The 23987-nt window shown below is 38.7% G+C and overlaps 1 pseudogene; it reads left to right on the top strand.

The window, feature by feature from the left end:
* Window positions 1-8763: 8763 nt before the first annotated feature.
* On the top strand, window positions 8764-8859 carry LOC144294447 (U6 spliceosomal RNA; annotated as a pseudogene).
* The last annotated feature ends 15128 nt before the right edge of the window (window positions 8860-23987 follow it).

Here is a 23987-nt window from a genome sequence, read left to right as displayed (position 1 = left end):
ACAAAATACAGCATCCATTCCTGATCAAAACTCTTCAGAGTGCAGGGATAGAGGGAACATTCCTCAACATCTTAAAAGCCATCTACGAAAAGCCCACAGCAAATATCATTCTCAATGGGGAAGCACTGGGAGCCTTTCCCCTAAGATCAGGAACAAGACAGGGATGTCCACTCTCACCACTGCTATTCAACATAGTACTGGAAATCCTAGCCTCAGCTATCAGACAACAAAAAGACCTTAAAGGCATCCAAATTGGCAAGGAAGAAGTCAACCTCTCCCTCTTCGCCAATGACATGATACTGTACCTAGGAAACCCAAAAGACTCCACCCCAAGATTGCTAGAACTCATACAGAAATTTGGCAGTGTGGCAGAATACAAAATCAATGCTCAGAAGTCAGTGGCAATTCTATACACTAATAATGAGACTGAAGAAAGAGAAATTAAGAAGTGAATCCCATTTACAATTGCACCCAAATGCATAAAATACGTAGGAATAAACCTAACTAAAGAGGTAAAGGATCTATACCCTAAGAACTATAGAGCACTTCTGAAAGAAATTGAGGAAGACACAAAGAGATGGAAATATATTCCATGCTCATGGATTGGCAGAATTAATATGTGAAAATGTCAATGTTACCCAGGGCAATTTACACGTTTAATGTAATCCCTATCAAAATACCATGGACTTTCTTCAGAGAGTTAGAACAAATTTTTTTAAGATTTGTATGGAGTCTGAAAAGATCCCGATTAGCCAGGGGAATTTTAAAAAAGAAAACCTTAGCTAGGGCATCACAATGCCAGATTTCAGGTTGTACTACAAAGCTGTGGTCATCAAGACAGTGTGGTACTGGCACAAAAACAGACACAGAGATCAATGGAACAGAATAGGGAACCCAGAAGTGGACCCTCAACTTTATGGTCAACTAATATTTGATAAAGGAGGAAAGACGATCCACTGGAAGAAAGACAGTCTCTTCAATAAATGGTGCTGGGAAAAATGGACATCCACATGCAGAAGAATGAAACTAGACCACTCTCTTTCACCATACACAAAGATAAACTCAAAATGGATGAAAGATCTAAATGTGAGACAAGATTCCATCAAAATCCTCGAGGAGAACACAGGCAACACCCTTTTTGAACTTGGCCACAGCAACTTCTTGCAAGATACATCCCCGAAGGCAAAAGAAACAAAAGCAAAATGAACTATTTGGACTTCATCAAGATAAGAAGCTTTTCCACAGCGAAGGATACAATCAAAAAAACTCAAAGACAACCTACAGAATGGGAGAAGATATTTGCAAGTGACGTATCAGATAAAGGGCTAGTTTCCAAGATCTATAAAGAACTTATTAAACTCAACAGCAAAGAAACAAGCAATCCTATCATGAAATGGACAAAAGACATGAACAGAAATCTCACAGAGGAAGACATAGACATGGCCAACACGCACATGAGAACATGCTCTGCATCACTTGCCATCAGGGAAATACAATTCAAAACCACAGTGAGATACCCCCTCACACCAGTGAGAATGGGGAAAATTAACAAGGCAGGAAACCACAAATGTTGGTGAGGATGAGGAGGAAAGGGAATTATCTTACACTGTTGATGGGAATGTGAACTGGTGCAGCCACTCTGGAAACTGTGTGGAGGTTCCTCAAACAGTTAAAAATAAAGCTGCCCTGTGATCCAGCCATTGCACTGTTGGGGATTTACCCCAAAGATACAGATGCAATGAAACGCCGGGACACCTGCATCCCGATGTTTCTAGCAGCAATGTCCACGATAGCCAAACTGTGGAAGGAGCCTCGGTGTCCATCGAAAGATGAATGGATAAAGAAGATGTGGTTTATGTATACAATGGAATATTCCTCAGCCATTAGAAATGACAAATACCCACCATTTGCTTCAACGTGGATGGAACTGGAGGGTATTATGCTGAGTGAAATGAGTCAATTTTTGAAGGACAAACATTATATGTTCTCATTCATTTGGGGAATATAAATAATAGTCAAAGGGAATATAAGGGAAGGGAGAAGAAATGGGTAGGAAATATCAGAAAGGGAGACAGAAGTTGAGGACTCCTAACTCTGGGAAATGAACTGGGGGTGGTGGAAGGGGAGGAGGGTGGGGCGTGGGGTGAATGGGTGATGGGCACTGAGGGGGGCACTTGACGGGATGAGCACTGGGTGTTATTCTGTAGGTTGGCAAATTGAGCAGCAATAAAATTAGATTTATTATTTTAAAAAAAGGAAAATAAATTTAAAAAAATAACACCACCTCTTTAATTGGTAAAAATTCACTAAGGGAGGTAGTAGAGTTTAGATCAAACATGAGACAGTGAATGTGCCATTTGTCTTGTAATTTGTTTTGCAGGAATCCAGGAAGATATGCTTCTTTTTAAAAATCTACAAGAAATGTGTGGGAAATATCAGAAAGGGAGACAGAACATAATGACTCCTAACTCTGGGAAACAAACTGGGGGTGGTGGAAGGGGAGGAGGGCGGGGGGTGGAGGAGAATGGGTGACGGGCACTGAGGGGGTCACTTGATGGGATGAGCACTGGGTGTTATTCTGTATGTTGGTAAATTGAACACCAATAAAAAAATAAATTTATTTAAAAAAATTTTAAAAATAAAATAAATAAATAAAAATCTACATAGCTCATACTTGATGAAATGGAATTACAATCTCTGGTTTCCAAATATTTGTCACCCAGTTTCTAAATACTTAATTCTAATAATTAAACAATTGTTTGGGAGAAACCAAACATAATCTGGTCCAACTGTTGGATGCTCCTAGTAGTTATTATGTGTGTAAAGTGAGTAATGTCTCAGGTCACACTAATCAAATCTGTGTCAACTTTAGCATTAAGTATCTCTTGGTAGATATCCATCTAAAGTGCTTAAGATCAGATAGAGTTATTCTATGGAATGTGGACTTTTATTAAGATTTGGGAACCTCCCAACACTCTTCATGGGATAGGTATGGAGACATGTGCTCAAGGCTGTACTCTCAAGGCCAGAGTGTGGACATGACCCCACATTTTCTCCATGACACCACTGCCTCTTCAGTGGAAATGGCTCATGTGTAAAGATCACAGTTCCTGGAGCCTTCATGGGTGTCCAATATATCTTAGTACCAGAAATCACCAAAGATCAAACTCTGGACATTGCTTATTCCTAGGTAGGAGGGAGTGAGGAGCTCTGAAATGTCCTGATTTTCATTAGATCCTCTTGAACACCAACTATCTTTCTGCCTTCCTAAAAGGAAATTAATTGATATTTTCAGTATGTATGATCCTTTCTTTCCATGCTGATAAAAGCACCATAAGTTAAACTCATAATGTACAGACAGGTATGGAAACAACAGTGATATTGGCCATAATACAGAAAAATCAGTGAGATCTCATTCTGTGCTCGGCATCTTATCTCAACTATATTATTTAATCCTGAAACACAGTTATCATTATGTCCCACATTTTAATGATGATAAAGAAGAGATACACAAGGATTAAGTAACATGTCCACATTCTACAGATTAAAAAATCATTAAGCCAATCACAAAAGTGATTTGTCTCCTTTCAAATTAAGTATGGTTAATTATTATGAAGTACTATCTCTAAGAAATGTGTACTTGGTCTACATTTGACTTAAAGAGATAGAAATTAATTTTAGAAAGCCAGAAATACAGAAGTCAATATGTTGATGAAAACCAAGGCCAGTTGCTGTCAGAAGCCTGATGCACGAAGGCATCTGTCTTCTTGAGGTACAGTAACATCCCTTAACCTCACTACCTTCAGTGACTATTGTGTGATAAGAATGATGCATGCATGGCAGGAGTGATCCAGTGAGGAAAAGGATGCATGATTGAAGGGCTGAAGTCTCTAATAGGACAAAGGGATGAGCAGTGACTACAAGAACGATTACTACTTCCTGCAGTTACTTGGCTTCATAAGAACATTCCTTTATATGAATGTGTCACATACTTAAACCTGCTTGCAGATTCCTGCCTGTCCCCCAAAAGATGAGCAGCTCTAGAGATCGGAAAGGGGCAGGCATACAAAGTGGGAAAGGGCAGTTTGGTCCAGGACACAAAAGATTTGATTTGACTGAACTGCAGGATGGGATGAGAGGAATAAAACTACATGTCTGGCAGAGGTCAGACCATGAGAAGCTTTCTCTACCAGTACTACTCAATGTGTGGCCAACAAACCTGCAATCACAGCCACTCGGAGGGGCTTTTTAGAAGTACAAGTTCTTGGAGCCTACCCTAAGCCTACTGAATCAGAATCTGAAGCTCCATAACCTTTTAGCAGTCTCTCCAAGGGAGTCTTATACATGCTAAAGTTTGAAAATAAAGCCACTGCTGTTTTATTTCCAAATTTTGATTCTTCTTGAATGAAACATTCCAACTGTGAGTTTGTCTACATTACAGAGACTCACTCTGTATATTAGCAAATCCCTTATACGGATTTGATCATTTTAACCCTTGAGTGGCAAATGTATAGAACAGACCAAATGCAGGACCCCAAGGATTTCAGAATATACCAATATTGGAACCATTACCTATAGAAGGAGAGACAGAAAATTGGAAGATACTCCAAAATTAGGAATCTTTAAAACATGCATTTAAATAAAACATAGTTCAAAGAGAAAATTACCAGGAATATTGGAAAATACTTTGAATTGAATGAAGTAAAAAATACAATATTATCAAAAACTGTGAGATCTGCTGAAGTAGAGCACAGATGGAACTTTATTATATTAATGTTTACATTAAAAAGAGAAGAAAGACCTCCAATCAATGAACAAAGCTTGCACCTTAAGAAAATGGGAAAAAAAGAGCAAATTAAAATAAAAGCAAACAGAAGGAGGGGGGGAAAAACAATAAAAGCAGAAATCATTGAAATTTAAAGTAAAACAAAACACAAAAGCAGATTCTCTAAAATATAAAGAAAAGAATCTTCAAAAAAGGCTTTTTAAAAGATTTATTTATTTTAGAAAGAGAGAGAAAGAGCACACAAATGAGAGAGTGGGGGGAGGGGCAAAGGAAGAGGGAGGGAGAATCTCAAGCAGATTCCATTCTGGGGCTTGATCTCACGATCCTGAGATCATGACCTGAGCTGAAATCAAGAGCCAGATGTTTCACTGATCAAGCCACCCAGGTGCCCCTCAAAAAGACATTTAAAGTCAATTTATGACTAGTCATTCTGACTAGGAAATATATATAAATTGTCAACATTTGGAAAGAAATATGCTGTAAAGACACTAAAATGTTAATAAAGGAATATTATTCATCATATAGTAAATGTGAAAATATGAATAAAATAGACAAATTCCTTGAGGAACACAAACTACTAGAGGTCACTCAAGAAGAAATAGACGATCTAAATAGTTCTACCTCTATTAAAGAAATTGAATATTTTGTTAAAACCTTCTAACAAGGAAAATTCAGGTCCAGGATGGTTTTACTGGAAAATTCTGTCAAATATTTAAGGAAGAAATAATACGAATTTGACACAAAGAGTTCTAAAAAACAGAAGAGAAGGAAATACTTCTAATCATTCCCTAATCATTCTATGAGGCTATCATTACCCTGAAATCAAAATCAGATAAGTTATTACCATATCTATCATAATAGAGACATAATATCCTCAAAAATAATTAATAATAGCAGCAAATAAAATTCAGTAACATGAAAGGAAAAGTGTATTATGACCAAACAAAGTTTATCCTCAGAATGCAAAGTTGTGTCAACTTTTGGAAATCGATCTATATAAATTGTTATACCAAGAGATTAAATAAGACAAACCATATGATCATTTCAATAGATAACAGGAAAAGTGTCATACCCATTAATGATTAAAAATTCTTAGTGAACTTTTTAGTTTTTATATAAGGGAACTTAGATAACCCAATAAAGAATATCTTTAAAAAAATAAACTCTATAGGAAACATTATAATGAATGATAAAAGGAATGAATGTTTTCTCCTTAAAATGATGTACTTGCCATCCCTAATCAGCACACTGGAAGTCTTAACTAATACAATAAGATAAGGAAAACAAAAGAAAGAAAAAGTCTACAGATTGGTAAGGAAGAAATAAAAATCCCTACGTATCTATATCAAAAATTCCAAGGAATCTAAAAATAATCCACTGAACTAATGAGTAAATTTAACAAGGAGGCAAGATACAAGGTAAACAATAAAATTAAATTGTATTTCTCTGTATTGCCAATGAACAATTGCCAAATTTTAATTTTAAAATCAATACTGTTTATAATAGAACTAAAAACAAGCATGAAATACTCAAGTATAAATTCATCCAAATATATACAGTGCCTATGTACTGTATATAGATATAGATAGAGAGATATAGATATAGATATAGATGATATAGATATAGATATAGATATAGATATAGATATAGATATAGATATAGATATAGATATAAACATATCTATATCTATCTCCTGCAGGGATTTTCTTTGGGATTGCATTGAATCTATAGATCAACTTGTAAAGAATTTGACCACTTAACAACACTGGCACTTTCAATCCATTAAGTAATTTGTAGTTTTCAGTACATAGGCACTGTATATATTTGGATGAATTTATACTTGAGTATTTCATGCTTGTTTTTAGTTCTATTATAAATATATATAATATTTTAATATTGACAAACTGATTTTAAAAATTACATTGAAATTCAAAAGAACTATAATAGTTCAAACAATTTTGGACAGGAAAAACAAAGTGGAGGATTCATGCTGTCTGATTTTGAGGCAGGAGAGCTAGGTTCTTATCTCACGTAGTCCAAGAATGAATCTCTCCGGCAAAGGTGAGTAAAGCCGTATAAGTTTATTAAGCAAGGATAAAGAAAAAGCTCTCAGGAGAGAGCCACTGAGGGCCTTTAGGGTTGGTCTTTATTAAAAGCTAACCAGGGAACCCAAATCCTTTTAACATCTCTACTGAAAAAAAAAAATCTCTACTGACAGCACCATTGAGTAAGTGATAGTGACTATTGATAACACCTTAAATGCCTATTTCCTTTTTAGGATCTGGTAATTCTTTGTTGTCACGGGTAGCTGTTATAACAAGACCCCACCTCTGACACCTAGGACAGGATGGTCTGATTTGTTTCCTTATCTTATTGGTTTCCTTTCACCTCCAAAAGTTTCAGAATTTTATGAGCCTCATCCCATGCCCCCCTACCTATCTCTCCCTACCTAGCCCTGCCTGTCCCTTACTCATTTTCAAGACTTACTATAAAGCTACAGTGGGTTTTAATGAAGGAATAGACACAAAGACCAATGTAACAGAATACAGTGTGCAGGGTACACCTGGATGGCTCAGTGGTTGAGCATTCACCTTTGGCTCAGGGTGTGATCCCAAAGTCTGGGATCAAGTCCCACATTGGGCTTCCCTTGAGGAGCCTGCCTCTCCCTCTGCCTATGTCTCTGCCTGTCTTTCTATGTCTCATGACTATGTGGGACCCAAGGAATTTAACAAAAATCCCCTACCCCTGGACAAGCAGAGCAGGACTAACTCCATTTTGTGTTGCACCCACCACCTCCTGTATGACCCCCACATGACCTGCTTATTGCTCAAGGCACTCCCCCACCCTAGTCAAGCCGCCGGGCACACCCTTACTGGAAACCCGCTCATATAGGAATGCGGAACCCTTAACCGCCGAAGAACGTAAACCCCGCCTTTTGCCGGCCAAACCTGCGCACCAATTCTGACCAGAGTGACAGGTTAGCTCAAAGGGTCATTATAGGGTAAATTGTAATTCAATTGGCCACCTGCGTGCGGACCGACATGACTGTGCAACTTTCTGTGTGTGTTATAAGCTCATTGGCTACTGGCCCCTATAAAACTGGTACACCTCTTAACCTCGGGGTCCAAGTCTCTGCTCTGCTGTGTGGGGTACACTTGGACCCAAGCTCGAGCTCGTAAATAAACCCTTGTGCGTTTGCATGGGTGTCAGCTCCTTGGTGGTTTCTCGAATAGGTAATCTTGGGCACAACAAATAAATAAAATCTTTAAAAAAAGAAAAAAGCATACAGCATACAGAAGTAGATTTATGCATATGTTTGTGTGGACCATTCATCTTTTACAAAGTAAAAAGACAATTCAGTGGAGAAAGACAGTCTTTTCAACAAAAGTTACTGTTAACAATTGTAATTCAATGGCAAAATAAATAAACCTTGAAGTACAGTTTGCACTTTATTCAAAAATTAACTCAAAATGTATTGTGGACCTTTAAAACCTAAAACGAGAAAATGTGTAGAAGAAAACATACAAAACGTTTAACTGCTGGGGATCCCTGGGTGGCGCAGCGGTTTGGCGCCTGCCTTTGGCCCAAGGCGCGATCCTGGAGATCCGGGATCGAATCCCACGTCGGGCTCCCGATGCATGGAGCCTGCTTCTCCCTCTGCCTATGTCTCTGCCTCTCTCTCTCTCTCTCTGTGTGTGTGACTACCATAAATAAATAAAAATTAAAAAAAAAAAACAAGAAAACGTCTAACTGCTTATTTGATAACATTTCTTAGATTATGATCTCAAAATTCTGATATGTGAAAGGGAAAAATTTGATAATAAAATGTTATCACTTAAAAACTTCTGCTTTATAAGGACACTATTAAGAAAGGAAGGAAGCCAAAGCTGAGAGAAAAATATTTACATAACCATATTTAAGAAGGGATTTGTTGTTTCAGAATATTTTAAAAACTCAAATTTCCAAAAAAGGAAAAAAGTGTACTTGTACACTAAAAATTGGAAGGATACAGAGAAGAGTAACATGGCCTCTGCATGAATGACTTACAAATTCATGAAGTGTTCCATATTTTTACCCAATGAAAGTGGCAAAAGGTATAAACTTCCAGTGATTAGATAAATAAGTACTGGGAATGTGACATACAACATGAGGACTATAGCTGATGAGAGAACAGAAGGCTAACTGAGGACAAAGCACAGGGTGGCACCTCACAAAAGCCCCCCCCCCCCCCAGGTGACCTGTGTGTGACATTCCTCAGGCACTCCTCCCTTACTTAAAGCTAAGGGAAAGGAAAAACAAATAGTTAATTTATAGAGATTATAATCCTATAGACGTGAGTCTCCCTCAGTTTACAAAATGTCTTAGTGATTTACAAGAAAAAAAGCATTCTTACCAATAACCTAATTCTAGAAAGAAACCCCTAACTGTCTCAATGTTAATGCTTTACCAGAGGGAAAATACAACCTTTACCTTGACAATGGCAAGGCCTCCAGGATCTTGTAGATCTTCTTTAGCATATGAAAGTCCTTTCAAAAGCTCCCTTTTCCTGACCTCCCCCAGCTCCTAAGTATATAATCAGCCACCCTTCACAACCCCAAGGCAGCAGCTCTTTCTGCCCACGGGTGCTGTCCCCATGCTTTAATAAAACCACCATTTTGTACCAAGACCTGTTAAGAATTCTTTCCTGGTCATCATCTCCAGACCCCACTCCACCAAACCTCACCTATATTCCAAAACTGCATCGTAGTTAACACTACTGTTGGTACATCTGAAAGGTGCTAAGAGAGTAGATCCTAAAATTTCTCATCACAAGTGATGTAGTTTTCTTCCTTGGATGGAGATGTCAGTATTATAACGAAATAAAGATAATTGTAGGCCATTCCAGGGGTCACTCCATGATCCATCTGCAAAGGCAGGAGTTTGGGGGTGGGGGTAGGCTCAAAGAATCTAGGTGGTCTGGACTGGCAGGTGGTCTTGTCAAGGTAGTCACCAACTCCTGGGGGGTGGTTTCCAGTTTCATTTTGCCTAAGTTAAGAGGAAAGCCTGAAAGAAGATCCTAAGGGAAAATATAAGTAAGACAGAGGTTAGTGAGCACAAGCAGGTGGGCAGTAAAGGCCAGGTCTTGGAGTCTAGCTGATGACAAGATGATGAATGTAACTAAACTTAATGTGGTCATTGAGGAAGGAACAGAAGGTTAGCTGAGGACAAAGCACTAGCCGACACCCCAACCCCTCACCCCAGGTGGGATGTGTGTGACATTCCTCAGGCACTCCTGACTTCTCTAAAGCTAAGAAGAGGAAAAACAAATAGTTGTCAACTTATGGAGACCACAATCCTGCAAGACATGAGTCTCCCTCTGTTTACAAATGTCTTAGTAATTTACAAAAACGAAGCATTTTTATCAATAACTTAGCTTCCCGAAGGAAATGTAGATACAATTAAATGTCCTTACGACCAGCAGCCCATTGACAGAAACTTGAAGAGGGCAAAGTATACTATTCCTCCAGGAAGCTCCCAACTATCTTAATGTTAAGCCTTTTGCTAGAAGGAGAAACAGCATCTGCCTTTGGCTCAGGGTGTGATTCCCACATTCTAGGGTTCGAGTCCCACATTGGGCTCCCTGCATGGAGCCTGCTTCTCCCTCTGCCTGTGTCTTTGCCTCTCTCTGTGTGTCTCTCATGAATAAATAAATAAAATCTTAAAAAACAAAAACAAAAACAAAAAACAAAAAACAAAAACTTGACAAGGGCAAGGCCCGCACTATCCTGAGTCCTCTTTAACATATGAAAATCCTTTTGAAACCTCCCTTTAAAAAAAAAAAAAAAGAAAGCTTTTTCTTACCTCCTACAACTCCCAAATATATAACCAGCCACCCCTCACAACCCCCAGGCAGCAGCTCTTTCAGCCCACTGGGTCCTGTCCCTGTGCTTTAATAAAACCACCATTTTGCACCAAAGACATCTCAAGAATCCTCTTGGTCATCTCCAGATCTTGCACCACCAAACGTCACCTATATTCCAAAACTACATCAGTCATCATTTCACAATATATGTAGTCAAGTCATTGCACTGGGCATCTTAAACTTACATTGTACTGCACATCAATTATGTCTCAATAAAACTGGGGGGGAAAGGAAAAGTTCAATTAGAAAATGGCAGACTATTTAAATTGACACTTTATCACAGAAAATTTAAATCTGGTGGAAAAAAAAGATATACTAAAAGATGTTCAACATCACTAATTATTGGTAAAATCAAATTAAAAGCACAATGACCTCTACACTTGATGAGGACTAAGTAGTTCAGTTAAGCCAAGAGAATCTTCAAATCAAGAACAGAGTGAAATCTTTTCAAAATTGTCATTCTAAGAAGCCAGACCCAAGGCCGAGCATCAGTCAGAACATGTTGGCATTCCAGGTCACTGAGTGATTTCCCATCCTAGCCTGGCAGACACATCATTCACAACCAAGTCACAAAGACAAGGGATGAAGCTAAAACCTATTTCCTGGGTGATAAAGGAAGAGATGTTCATGCCAGAATAACTGATTAAGGTAGGAGCCCCATCTGTGGGACATGACCTCCGAGACCCTGCCTAGCCCCCAATATATATGCATGATGCAACTATTACTGCAAGTAAGCTGCACTCTTGGGCTCTTATCCAGACCTCCTGTGGGTTTTCTTCAGTCTGAACAGAGTACTCAGAGATAGTTCATTCATAATAACAATCTATTCAAGACAGGTCATTTGTTTTGGTGAAAATAGAATGTTCTTGAAAATGTTGCCATTACACAAGATAAGTGATGAACAGAGCTGACCTCTAACTCCCTATAAATGAAAAGTAATGTAAAAATCAAACACAAAAGAAATAGAAACAGCCACAACAGCAACTCTGTCAGCCCTGTGGAAATATTCTGAATCTGTAACTCTCCATCTATTTATTGTTCTTGCATTTCTTTTTCCCTTTGGTAAGGACAGTCATTTAGGAGAGGGACTGGCCTAGCTCTGCTACCTTTGGAGATAGGAAGCTCCTTGATATGGGGAGACCACAGAAATGGGAGGGCTTGTTGCATTATCTCCCAGTGGAAGAGCATGCACCCACTGTGTGAGTGGTGCTTGCCATCATGCTTGATGGCTGTCTCATGAACAGGAAACAGAGAAGGCTGTTGGCCCCATGAGATTACGTCAACAGTTTCCACTGCAGTCCCCCTCCCCAAGACTGAATAATTTGTCTTGACTTGGTTTTCAGCTTTTTAAAAAATTTCCAGGTCATGTTAATATGTCAAGTTTGGATGATTGACAAACCTGACTCCTACATTTCAAATTTCTAGGTGCTGTACATTGAGCAAAAGAAGTAAACTAAAAGCAAAACAAAAAACTAGCCCGGCCTCTGGGAAGCTAGCACACAAGTCAGGGAGATTACAGGGTTTCATAGCAAATGGTGAAGCCGGGGTAGTACTGTTAGGTCTCCTGGAAGATGCTCTGAACTTAGACTTACCAAGCACTGGTAGACTGCCCCACTCACCCTAAGGGAGGGCCCTGTGCCCCCATGCCCTACAGCACTGGTGTGGCTCCCCATTCCTCTCTGCCTACCTGCTGGGCTTTCCAGGTGTCACATGTTAGCTCTCAGATTACTGGAAAAGTTCATCTTCTCTACATACTCATTGAGTCCTTCAAATGGCACGTTTGTGAACATTTTCATTTTATAAAATTTTTACTTATCTTTCTATTGGTTTCTCAGTCATTATCTTATTGAACTGCAGATTTCCTTTTAGTTTCTATGTATTGATTGCTTTGTTTTTTTATTTTAATTTTATGTATGTCTGCAACTGGTAATACACTCATGAGGTTCAAATTTCAACATCTAAAGTTGGGTCTTCTGTAAAATCTCACCTCTATCTCTGACTCTCAGCCACCTCATTTTATATCTATCTCTCAAGATATTGTATGCATGTGAAAGCAATGAAATCATATCAGCATTCACACATATGTAAATATTCTTCCCCTTTTGCTTCTAGACAGATGATAAGATTACTTAAGGATTCTTCTGTACCTTACTCTATTTGCTTAACATTCCATCCTGGAAATTATTCCATATCCAATCCATAAAGAATTCCCTTATTTCTTCTTGAGGTTGTGGAGCATTCCCTTGATGGGATGTTTCATAATTTATTTAACCAATACAGTATTGAGAGACATCCAGTTTGTTTCTAATCTTATGTCTCTTTCTAGAGGTGAGATTGCTGGATCAAAGGATGGACAATTTTTAATTTTGAAATTTACTTTCCAAATAGTCTTTTTTAGAGACTGTACCAGTGAGAACTTCCATCAGGGATGTATATGAGCATCTGTTTTCACTCCTACTGCCAAAGCTGGGTGGTATCACTCTGCATGTCACACACTGCTTGATAAACCTTGGCACTCCAGCGTGTCCCTCTGCAGGAAAGGGCAAGTCCTTTAACCACACAGCACTCACTTGCACTTCTGTCCTCTCAGTGCTGGGCCTATCTTTCCATGAGATTGCTGGTCTTTTGTTTTGGAGGAGCACTTAATATGCTCAGGCAGAGAGCTATTTCTATGATATTGGCTGCATATCCCAATTTCTCATAAATAATTATTTGGCTTCTGACTTTACTGCCTGTGTGCACAACGTCAAAATTGTAATTTTATGTAACTAAATTTATTAATTATTGTTTTCTTATTCTAAGCTTTGTTGTGTAGTCAGAAAAGCTGTGTGTGTGTGCACACTAGCTCTCCCATGTTACTTCTAGCTTTTTTATCATTTCACTTTTATGTTTAAATATTTGAACCATTTGGAATTCATTCAGACATAGAGAATGAGGTATGCATCCAGCTTATTCATCTTCCAGATTACTACCAAATTTTCTCATTGCCATTTATTAAATATACTTTTTATGCTGCTTTCAGATGGTTTCCAACCTAGACTAGCCTATGTGTTTAAGTGTATTTTTGGTTCTTATTGTCTGTTCCACTAATCTGCCCATCTATTCTTGCTTTTTTTCCACACTGCTTTACTTATTGCAGCTGTCTGCTGTTATAATACAGCCCCTTGTTATTCTTTTATTTTCAAAACTTGCTATCTTCACATGAACCTTGACTACTGAAAATAACTATTGATACTATTAGTGTCCTCTCATCGTATTCATAAATTAACTAAGGGAGAATGGAAATCTGTTTGATGTGGAGCTTTCCTGCCTAATGACAATGACTGCATGTTCGTCTGATATAAATATACTTTTGGACTTCAGGAGTGTTTTAAATTGTTGCTCAAATAGCCATGTACATTTCAATATGCATTCCCAGATATTTTACTTGTATTGTGCTATTATAGAAGAAGCTTTTTAAGTAAAATCTTATAAAATTTTATTTTATATATAATATATATGTGTATACATAAGCTACTGATTATTCTTTATTATTTTTTCCCAAATACATGAATTCTAAAGTCTCTTATTTTTGCTAAAATAGTTGGTTGATCATCTTTGGTTTCAATGATAACAATTTTATCTAATCAAATATAGTAGTTATTTTATATCTTTCATCCCACATTTGTACATCTTTAATTCATTCACTTTTTAAATTTTTTTTGGATAGTGTAATGTCAGTAACAGCAAATAAAATTAGAGATAAATAAGATTTTACAACTTTGTATTTTCTATGACTTTAGTGGAGATGCTTTTAGTATTTCCTTACAAAGCTCAATGCTTGCTTTGAAATATATATACATATGTATACATTTTGTGTGTGTATCTTCATTTCTGTTTTATTTTTTTAAAAAAGATTTTATTTCTATATTTGAGAGAGAGCTCAGGAGAGTGAGAGTAAAGCAGGGGGAGTGGCAGAGGGAGAGGGAGAAGCAGACTCCCTGCTGAACGGTGAGCAGGACTGGACTCAAGGCTGGATCCCAGGACCCTGGGATCATGACCTGAGCCAAAGACAGACACACTTAACCAACTGAGCCACCCAGGTTTCCCTCTTAATTCCTATTTTTAAAAATTCTTAAAAATAATGTGTATCAGTGCATGATTTTAAATAATTTTTTAATAAAAATGGAAATTAACAAAATGGAAATTTAATTTTATCACATGACTTTTCAACATTTTTAAAAATAATTAAATAATAAAAAATGTTATATATTATTTATTTTTTATTAGGATCTATAAATAAGATTCGTCTATAATTTACAATCCATTATGCAATCATTGTCATGCTTTGGCATTAATATCATACTTGTCTCTTCAAAATATTTTGAAAAATAACATTATTTTTCTTTGGTCTGAAATATTTTACAGATCTTTGGAATTATCAAGTCTTTAAATGTTTGCCAGAATTCTTCACTGTGTTCTAAAGGTTGAGTAGTCATACAAAAAAAATTCTTATATATTGATCTGCCTATTGAGATTTTCTCTTTCTAGAGAGTTTTGATACATTATAGTTTGTTAGAAAATTATCATTGCCTTCAAGTTTTCAAATATATTTCACAGAGTTAAGCAAAGAGGTGTCTTAAGACTTTTAAATTACCTCTGATATTATTTTCCCCTCATCATTACTTATGTTCTGTGTTTGCACTTTCTTCCCTATAATAAAATCTATGATTTTTCTCCTGACTCCTGCTTTAGCTGCATACCAAAAGTTTGATATGTAGACTTGGTATTCTTGTTATTGTGTTGTTGTTTATACTTTTGAATTTTTATGTGTTTTTCTTTGTGCCCAGTAATTGTTTGAGAGCACCTTGAAATCCAGGTGGTAAGAACTATTTGTTTTCTCGTTCTTCTATTAAATTCTGGTTTATTACATGAGATAGGATAATAGTTACACTTCTGATTTTTAGAATTTACTGAAGCTGAGGTTTTTTGACCCATCATATTATTATATTTTATGACTGTTCTGTGAGCACATGAAAAGATTTGTTCCTTGTTTTCAGGATACATTTTTTAATATAGTAATTAGCTAATCCTTATTAATCGTTATACTTGAGCCTTCTGTGTCCGCCTTACGATGCAGATGTAAGGTACAGAATCTTGCTGTGGCTAGTGCTCATTAAACCTCTGGTGCTCACCATCTTATAAATATGGTTTATGCCATTCTGTGACTATTAAATGGTGTCCTCCCCTCTTTGGCATTTTAAAGTGTCTGTTTGTTTTGATTAATGATGTTTGGTGTGGATTCAACTTTATCCAATGTTAAGATGACTTAAGCTTTCTCTTTGTACATGTATGCTAGTTTACAACTGCCCATACTTCTGTATTCAGATTTTAATCTGAATTTTCATTTACTGAAATGAAAGATACGTTTAGTGTAAGTTTTGTCACCTATGTTGTCATTTCTATTGTTATGTTTTTCTCTAACGGTAAAGATTTGTATTTTGATAGTATTGAACTGCCTTCCATTAAAAGCAAGACCACAGGCCAACAGTGGAGCTGCTTATGCTCAGCCCCATATCACTAAACTGAGACCTAACTTAATGAAAACTTTGACTCTCCCAGAAATGGAATTTTAAGACAGTCAGTCAAGAATTGCTCATCAGAACTAGGGAGGTAATCTGTCTGACAGGCCTCTGTCATCCCCTAAAAGCAAGTAACCTTGCAATAACCAATTCATTTTTTTGCCTTTTTTAAACTTTCTTGCTCTTGCCTCTTCATTTTGTACAGGTCCTCTGAACCCTTTTTTCTATCTGCTGGGCTGGATACTGCCCTATTCAAGTTGTTTTTTGCTCACATAAACTCTTAGATATTTAATAAACTTCAGTTTATCTTTTAACACCTTATAAACATAACTTTACATTATACCTTCTAGTATCTATTTTTTTGATGGATAGTAGCTTTTAATTGCCAATATGAGTAATGATGAAATTAGTACATTCCATCTTCCCCCCTTCATCTTTTACTACCTGTTTTTAGTTAATAGCCACCTCTTTTTTTTTGTTAAAAACACTCCATATATGTAGTATTATATTTGTTGGTTTTAAATATTCTTGGATTTATCTACACAACATGAAGGAGTAAGAACTGATAGTACCTCCCAACATTTTTCCTTCCTTCTGACTTATTCTTGAGTTATGTTGCTATTTCATTATCAGAACTCATGGCATCTCTAATCATCTGTTGCTTCTGTCTCTTTGTTTTTTTTTTTTTTTTTTTTTATTTATGATAGTCACACAGAGAGAGAGAGAGGCAGAGACACAGGCAGAGGGAGAAGCAGGCTCCATGCACCGGGAGCCCGACGTGGGATTCGATCCCGGGTCTCCAGGATCGCGCCCTGGGCCAAAGGCAGGCGCTAAACCGCTGCGCCACCCAGGGATCCCCTGTCTCTTTGTTTTAATTTTATTTCTGGGGCTAAGTAAATTCAATGTTCAGTTTTTCCCTTGATTATTTAGTTGTTTCCCTGGTTTGCTGAAGTTTGTCATTCAGTGAGTCTCTCAAGAATAGCTTATAGGAGAGTAAGTTACTGCAGGCTTACCGATGCATGCCCATTCTTTCTGTGCAAAGTAGCCATGTGCTAGGTATAAATGTCTGAATCATTCTTTCCTCGCATAGAGGATTTTAGGTGATGCTGCCCTGTCTTCTAGCATTGTCACTGCTGTGGAGACCCGCACGGCCAGCCTAAACTATGTCTCTTACATGTGGCTTGCTATGCTCATCTTCATTTTGGAGGATCAGGTACCTTTAGTAAGTCTCAGTTCTAACCAATCTGTATCTGTTTTATTGGTGTGTTGTGAATGCTTTCAGTATGAAATTAATCTCCTTTGGCTTGTTCAGGAAGCTTTTCTTGCATCATGTTTTCAAATATTCTGTTTCACTATTTTAGATTTTATCTTCCCAGACTCAAATCATGTTTATGATGGCATCCCTTTGCCTATCTACCACCTCATTTTACTGCTCCTTTTTAACTTCTTATTTCTTTATTATTTCACATTACTTATTTTACTCCTTTTTATCTTCTCTCTAGTAAACTATTATGTTTTCAGTAGTTCCTATTCTCCATGTGCTCCCTCCAAGCTTTCCTCTATTTCTGTGCTGGCTTTGTGCTGTTTCCTGCTTCTTTGCTGTGCTCTACTAGCTCACACTTCATCTCCTCCATGCTCTGGTGTGCCCTTCCTCATTTCTCTTTGTGCTCCTGCTCCATAAGTTATTGGCTATGACTATCCCTTTGCCCCATAGAAACCCTTTTCTATAAATTTTCTTCATGTGCTATTTGCTTATTCCTATCCTTTTCCTCATTATTTGTTCTTAGAGTAATTTTTACAGATGTTGTTCTAGGTTTGTTGCACTTACTTATTTTTTAATCAGGTACTTTTTCTCTGGGCCATCTATTGGTGAAATATTTAAGTATGGACAGTAGTAGAACAGAGAGCATGGAAGTTCTGGGCCACAGTACCAAACATCTCCTCTCTACGGCAGCTGCAAGGATGATGGTGTCCTACATCCTACATGGGATCCTCAGTTAGCCATGCCTCCCTCCCTCTTGGAATCAAATAGAGCTCAGAAATGCTCCTACAATTAAAAATACACTCTAGGGGGAGGGGCAAGATGGCAGAAGAGTAGGGTCCCCAAATCACCTGTCCCCACCAAATTACCTAGATAACCATCAAATCATCCTGAAAATCTATGAATTCTGCCTGAGATTTAAAGAGAGACCAGCTGGAATGCTACAGTGAGAAGAGTTCGCGCTTCTATCAAGTTAGGAAGACGGGGAAAAAGAAATAAAGAAACAAAAGGCCTCCAAGGGGGAGGGGCCCCGCGAGGAGCCAGGCTGAGGCCGGGGCGAGTGTCCCCAGGACAGGAGAGCCCCGTCCCGGAGGAGCAGGAGCTGCACCGACCTCCCCAGGCGGAAAGGGGCTCGCAGGGAGTTGGAGCAGGACCCAGGAGGGCGGGGATGCCCTCGGGCTCCCGGGGACACTAACAGACACCTGCGCCCCGGGGGAGTGCGCCGAGCTCCCTAAGGGCTGCAGCGCGCACAGCGGGACCTGGAGCAGCTCGGGGGGCTCAGGGGCGGCTCCGCGGAGGGGGCTGCGGGGCGGGAGCACAGGGCGCCGGGACACAGCCCAAATCGGCCTCCCCCCGGGACAGGCAGAGGCCGGGAGGGCCCAGGACAGCAAGGACGCTCCTGCCCCGAGCTGAGCAGATCAGCGGCCCCGCCCGGAGCCTCCAGGCCCTGCAGACGGAGAGCTCCGGAGCTACTGCGGGAGCTGACTCCAGGGCTCCAGAGCTGGCCCCGCCACTGCGGTTGTTCCTCCTGGGGCCTCACGGGGTAAACAACCCCCACTGAGCCCTGCACAGGCAGGGGGCTGAGCAGCTCCCCCAAGTGCTAACATCTGAAAATCAGCACAACAGGCCCCTTCCCCAGAAGACCAGCTGGACGGACCAGTTCCAGGGTAAGTCAAGGGACTTAAAGTATACAGAATCAGAAGATACATCCTCGTGGTTTGTTTGTTTTTTTTTTTTTTTTTGCATTTTGATTTGTTTGCTTCCCCCACCCTTTTTTTCCCTTTCTTTCTCTTTCTTTCTCTTTTTCTTCACTTTTTTCTGTTTTTCTTCCTTTTTTTCTTTTTTCCTTTTCTCTTTTCTTTCCTTCTTTCTCTCCTCTTTTTCTCCTTTTCCCAATACAACTTGTTTTTGGCAACTCTGCACTGAGCAAAATAACTAGAAGGAAAACCTCACCTCCAAAGAAACAATCAGAAACAGTCCTCTCTCCCACAGGGTTACAAAATCTGGATTACAATTCAATATCAGAAAGCCAATTCAGAAGCACTATTATACAGCTACTGGTGGCTCTCGAAAAAAGTATAAAGGAATCAAGAGACTTCATGACTGCAGAATTTAGATCTAATCAGGCAGAAATTAAAAATCAATTGAATGAGATGCAATCCAAACTAGAAGTCCTAATGATGAGGGTTAACGAGGTGGAAGAACGAGTGAGTGACATAGAAGACAAGTTGATGGCAAAGAGGGAAACTGAGGAAAAAAGAGACAAACAATTAAAAGACCATGAAGATAGATTAAGGGAAATAAACGACAACCTGAGGAAGAAAAACCTACGTTTAATTGGGGTTCCCTAGGGCGCCAAAAGGGCCAGAGGGCCAGAATATGTATTTGAACAAATCCTAGCTGAAAACTTTCCTAATCTGGGACGGGAAACAGGCATTCAGATCCAGGAAATAGAGAGATCCCCCCCCCTTAAATCAATACAAACTGTCAACAACTCGACATATAATAGTGAAGCTTGTAAATTCCAAAGATAAAGAGAAGATCCTTAAAGCAGCAAGAGACAAGAAATCCCTGACTTTTATGGAGAGGAGTATTAGGGTGACAGCAGACCTCTCCACAGACCTGGCAGGCCAGAAAGGGCTGGCAGGATATATTCAGGGTCCTAAATGAGAAGACCATGCAACCAAGAATACTTTATCCAGCAAGGCTCTCATTCAGAGTGGAAGGAGAGATAAAGAGCTTTCAAGACAGGCAGGAACAGAAAGAATAGGTGACCTCCAAACCAACTCTGCAAGAAATTTTAAGGGGGACTCTTAAAATTCCCCGTTAAGAAGAAGTTCAGTGGAACATTCCACAAAAACAAGGACTGAATAGATATCATGATGTCCCTAAACTCATTATCTTTCAATAGTAACTCTGACCATGAACGGGCTTAATGACCCCATCAAAAGGCGCAGGGTGTAAGACTGGATAAAAAAGCAGGACCCATCTATTTGCTCTCTACAAGAGACTCATTTTAGACAGAAGGACACCTACAGCCTGAAAATAAAAGGTTGGAGAACCATTTACTATTCAAATGGTCCACAAAAGAAAGCTGGGGTAGCCATCCTCATATCAGATAAACTAAAATTTACCCTGAAGACTGTAGTGAGAGATGAAGAGGGACACTATATCATACTGAAAGGATCTATCCAACAAGAGGACTTAACAATCCTCAATATATATGCCCTGAATGTAGGAGCTCCCAAATATTTAAACCAATTAATAACCAAAGTGAAGAAATACTTAGATACTAATACACTTATACTTGGTGACTTCAATCTAGCTCTTTCTATACTAGATAGGTCTTCTAAGCAAAACATCTCCAAAGAAATGAGAGTTTTAAATGATACACTGGACCAGATGGATTTCACAGATATCTATAGAACTTTGCATCCAAACTCAACTGAATATACATTCTTCTCAAGTGCACATGGAACTTTCTCCAGAATAGACCACATACTGGGTCACAAATCAGGTCTGAACCGATACCAAAAGATTGGGATCGTCCCCTGCATATTCTCAGACCATAGTGTCTTGAAATTAAAACTAAATCACAACAGGAAGTGTGGAAGGACTTCAAACACGTGGAGGTTAAGGACCATCCTGCTAAAAGATGAAAGGGTCAACCCGGAAATTAAGGAAGAATTAAATAGATTCATGGAAACTAATGAGAATGAAGATACAACGTTCAAAACCTTTGGGGTGCAGCAAACGCAGTCCTAAGGGAGAAATATTTCGCAATACAAACATCCATTCAAAAACTGGAAAGAACTCAAATACAAAAGCTAACCTTACACATAAAGGAGTTAGAGAAAATACAGCAAATAGATCCTACACCCAGCAGAAGAAGGGAGTTAATAAAGATTCAAGCAGAACTCAACGAAATAGAGACTATAAGAACTGTGGAACAGATCAACAGAACCAGGAGTTGGTTCTTTGAAAGAATTAATAAGCTAGATAAACCATTAGCCAGCCTTATTAAAAAGAAGAGAGAGAAGACTCAAATTAATAAAATCATGAATGAGAAAGGATCACTACCAACACAAGGAAATACAAACGATTTTAAAAACATATTATGCACAGTTATATTCCAATAAATTAGGTAATCTAGAAGAAATGGACACATTCCTGGAAAGCCACAAACTATCAAAATTGGAACAGGAAGAAATAGAAAACCTGAACAGGCCAATAACCAGGGAGGAAACTGAAGCAGTCATCAAAAACCTCCCAAGACACAAAAGTCCAGGGCCAGATGGCTTCCCAGGGGAATTCTATCAAACGTTTAAAGAAGAAACCATACCTATTCTACTAAAGCTGTTTGGAAAGATAGAAAGAGATGGAGTACTTCCAAATTCGTTCTATGAGGCCAGCATCACCTTAATTCCAAAACCAGACAAAGACCCTACCAAAAAGGAGAATTACAGACCAATATCCCTGATGAACATGGACGCAAAGCTTCTCAACAAGATACTAGCCGATAGGATCCAACAATACATTAAGAAAATTATTCACCATGACCAAGTAGGATTTATCCCCGGGACACAAGGCTGGTTCAACAATCATAAAACAATCAATGTGATTCATCATATCAGCAAGAGAAAAACCAAGAACCATATGATCCTCTCATTAGATGTAGAGAAAGCATTTGACAAAATACTGCATCCATCCCTGATCAAAACTCTTCAGAGTGTAGGGATAGAGGGAACCTTCCTCGACATCTTAAAAGCCATCTACGAAAAGCCCACAGCAAATATCATTCTCAATGGGGAAGCACTGGGAGCCTTTCCTCTAAGATCAGGAACAAGACAGGGATGTCCACTCTCACCACTGCTATTCAACATAGTACTGGAAGTCCTAGCCTCAGCAATCAGACAACAAAAAGACATTAAAGGCATTCAAATTGGCAAAGAAGAAGTCAAACTCTTCCTCTTCGCCAAAGACATGATACTCTACATAGAAAACCCAAAAGACTCCGCCCCAAGATTGCTAGAACTGATACAGCAATTTGGTAGCGTGGCAGGATACAAAATCAATGCCCAGAAATCACTGGCATTTCCATACACTAATAATGAGACTGAAGAAAGAGAAATTAAGGAGTCAATCCCATTGACAATTGCACCCAAAAGCATAAGATACCTATGAATAAACCTCACCAAAGAGGTAAAGTATCGATACCCTAAAAACTATAGAACACTTCTGAAAGAAATTGAGGAAGACACAAAGAGATGGAAAAATATTCCATGCTCATGGATTGGCAGAATTAATATTGTGAAAATGTCAATGTTACCCAGGGCAATTTACACGTTTAATGCAATCCCTATCAAAATACCATGGACTTTCTTCAGAGAGTTAGAACAAATGATTAAGATTTGTATGGAGTCTGAAAAGATCCCAAATAGTCAGGGGAATTTTAAAAAAGAAAACCATAGCTGGGAGCATCACAATGCCAGATTTCAGGTTGTACTACAAAGCTGTGGTCATCAAGACAATGTGGTACTGGCACAAAAACAGACACAGAGATCAATGGAACAGAATAGAGAACCCAGAAGTGGACCCTCAACTTTATGGTCAACTAATATTCGATAAAGGAGGAAAGACTATCCATTGGAAGAAAGACAGTCTCTTTAATAAATGGTGCTGGGAAAATTGGACATCCACATGCAGAAGAATGAAACTGGACCACTCTCTTGCACCATACACAAAGATAAACTCAAAATGGATGAAAGATCTAAATGTGAGACAAGATTCCATCAAAATCCTAGAGCAGAACACAGGCAACACCCTTTTTGAACTCAGCCACAGTAACTTCTTGCAAGATACATCCAGGGAGGCAAAAGAAACAAAAGCAAAAATGAACTATTGGGACCTCATCAAGATAAGAAGCTTTTGCACAGCAAAGGATACAGTCAACAAAACTAAAAGACAACCTACAGAATGGGAGAAGATATTTGCAAATGACATATCAGATAAAGGGCTAGTATCCAAGATCTATGAAGAACTTATTCAACTCAACAGCAAAGAAACAAACAATCCAATCATGAAATGGGCAAAAGACATGAACAGAAATCTCACAGAGGAAGACATAGACGTGGCCAACATGCACATGAGAAAATGCTCTGCATCACTTGCCATCAGGGAAATACAAATCCAAACCACAATGAGATACCACCTCACACCAGTGAGAATGGGGAAAATTAACAAGGCAGAAAACCACAAATATTGGAGAGGATGCATAGAAAAGGGAACCCTCCTGCACTGTTGGTGGGAATGTGAACTGGTGCAGCCACTCTGGAAAACTGTGTGGAGGTTCCCCATAGAGTTAAAAATAGACCTGCCCTACGACCCACCAATTGCACTGTTGGGGATTTACCCCAAAGATACAGATGCAGTGGAACGCTGGGACACCTGCACCCCGATGTTTCTAGCAGCAATGTC

Source organism: Canis aureus, chromosome 22, assembly GCF_053574225.1.
Source record: "Canis aureus isolate CA01 chromosome 22, VMU_Caureus_v.1.0, whole genome shotgun sequence".
NCBI lineage: Eukaryota > Metazoa > Chordata > Mammalia > Carnivora > Canidae > Canis > Canis aureus.
Note: the sequence above shows the minus strand (reverse complement) of the source record. Positions and strands in the feature narration are given on the sequence as shown.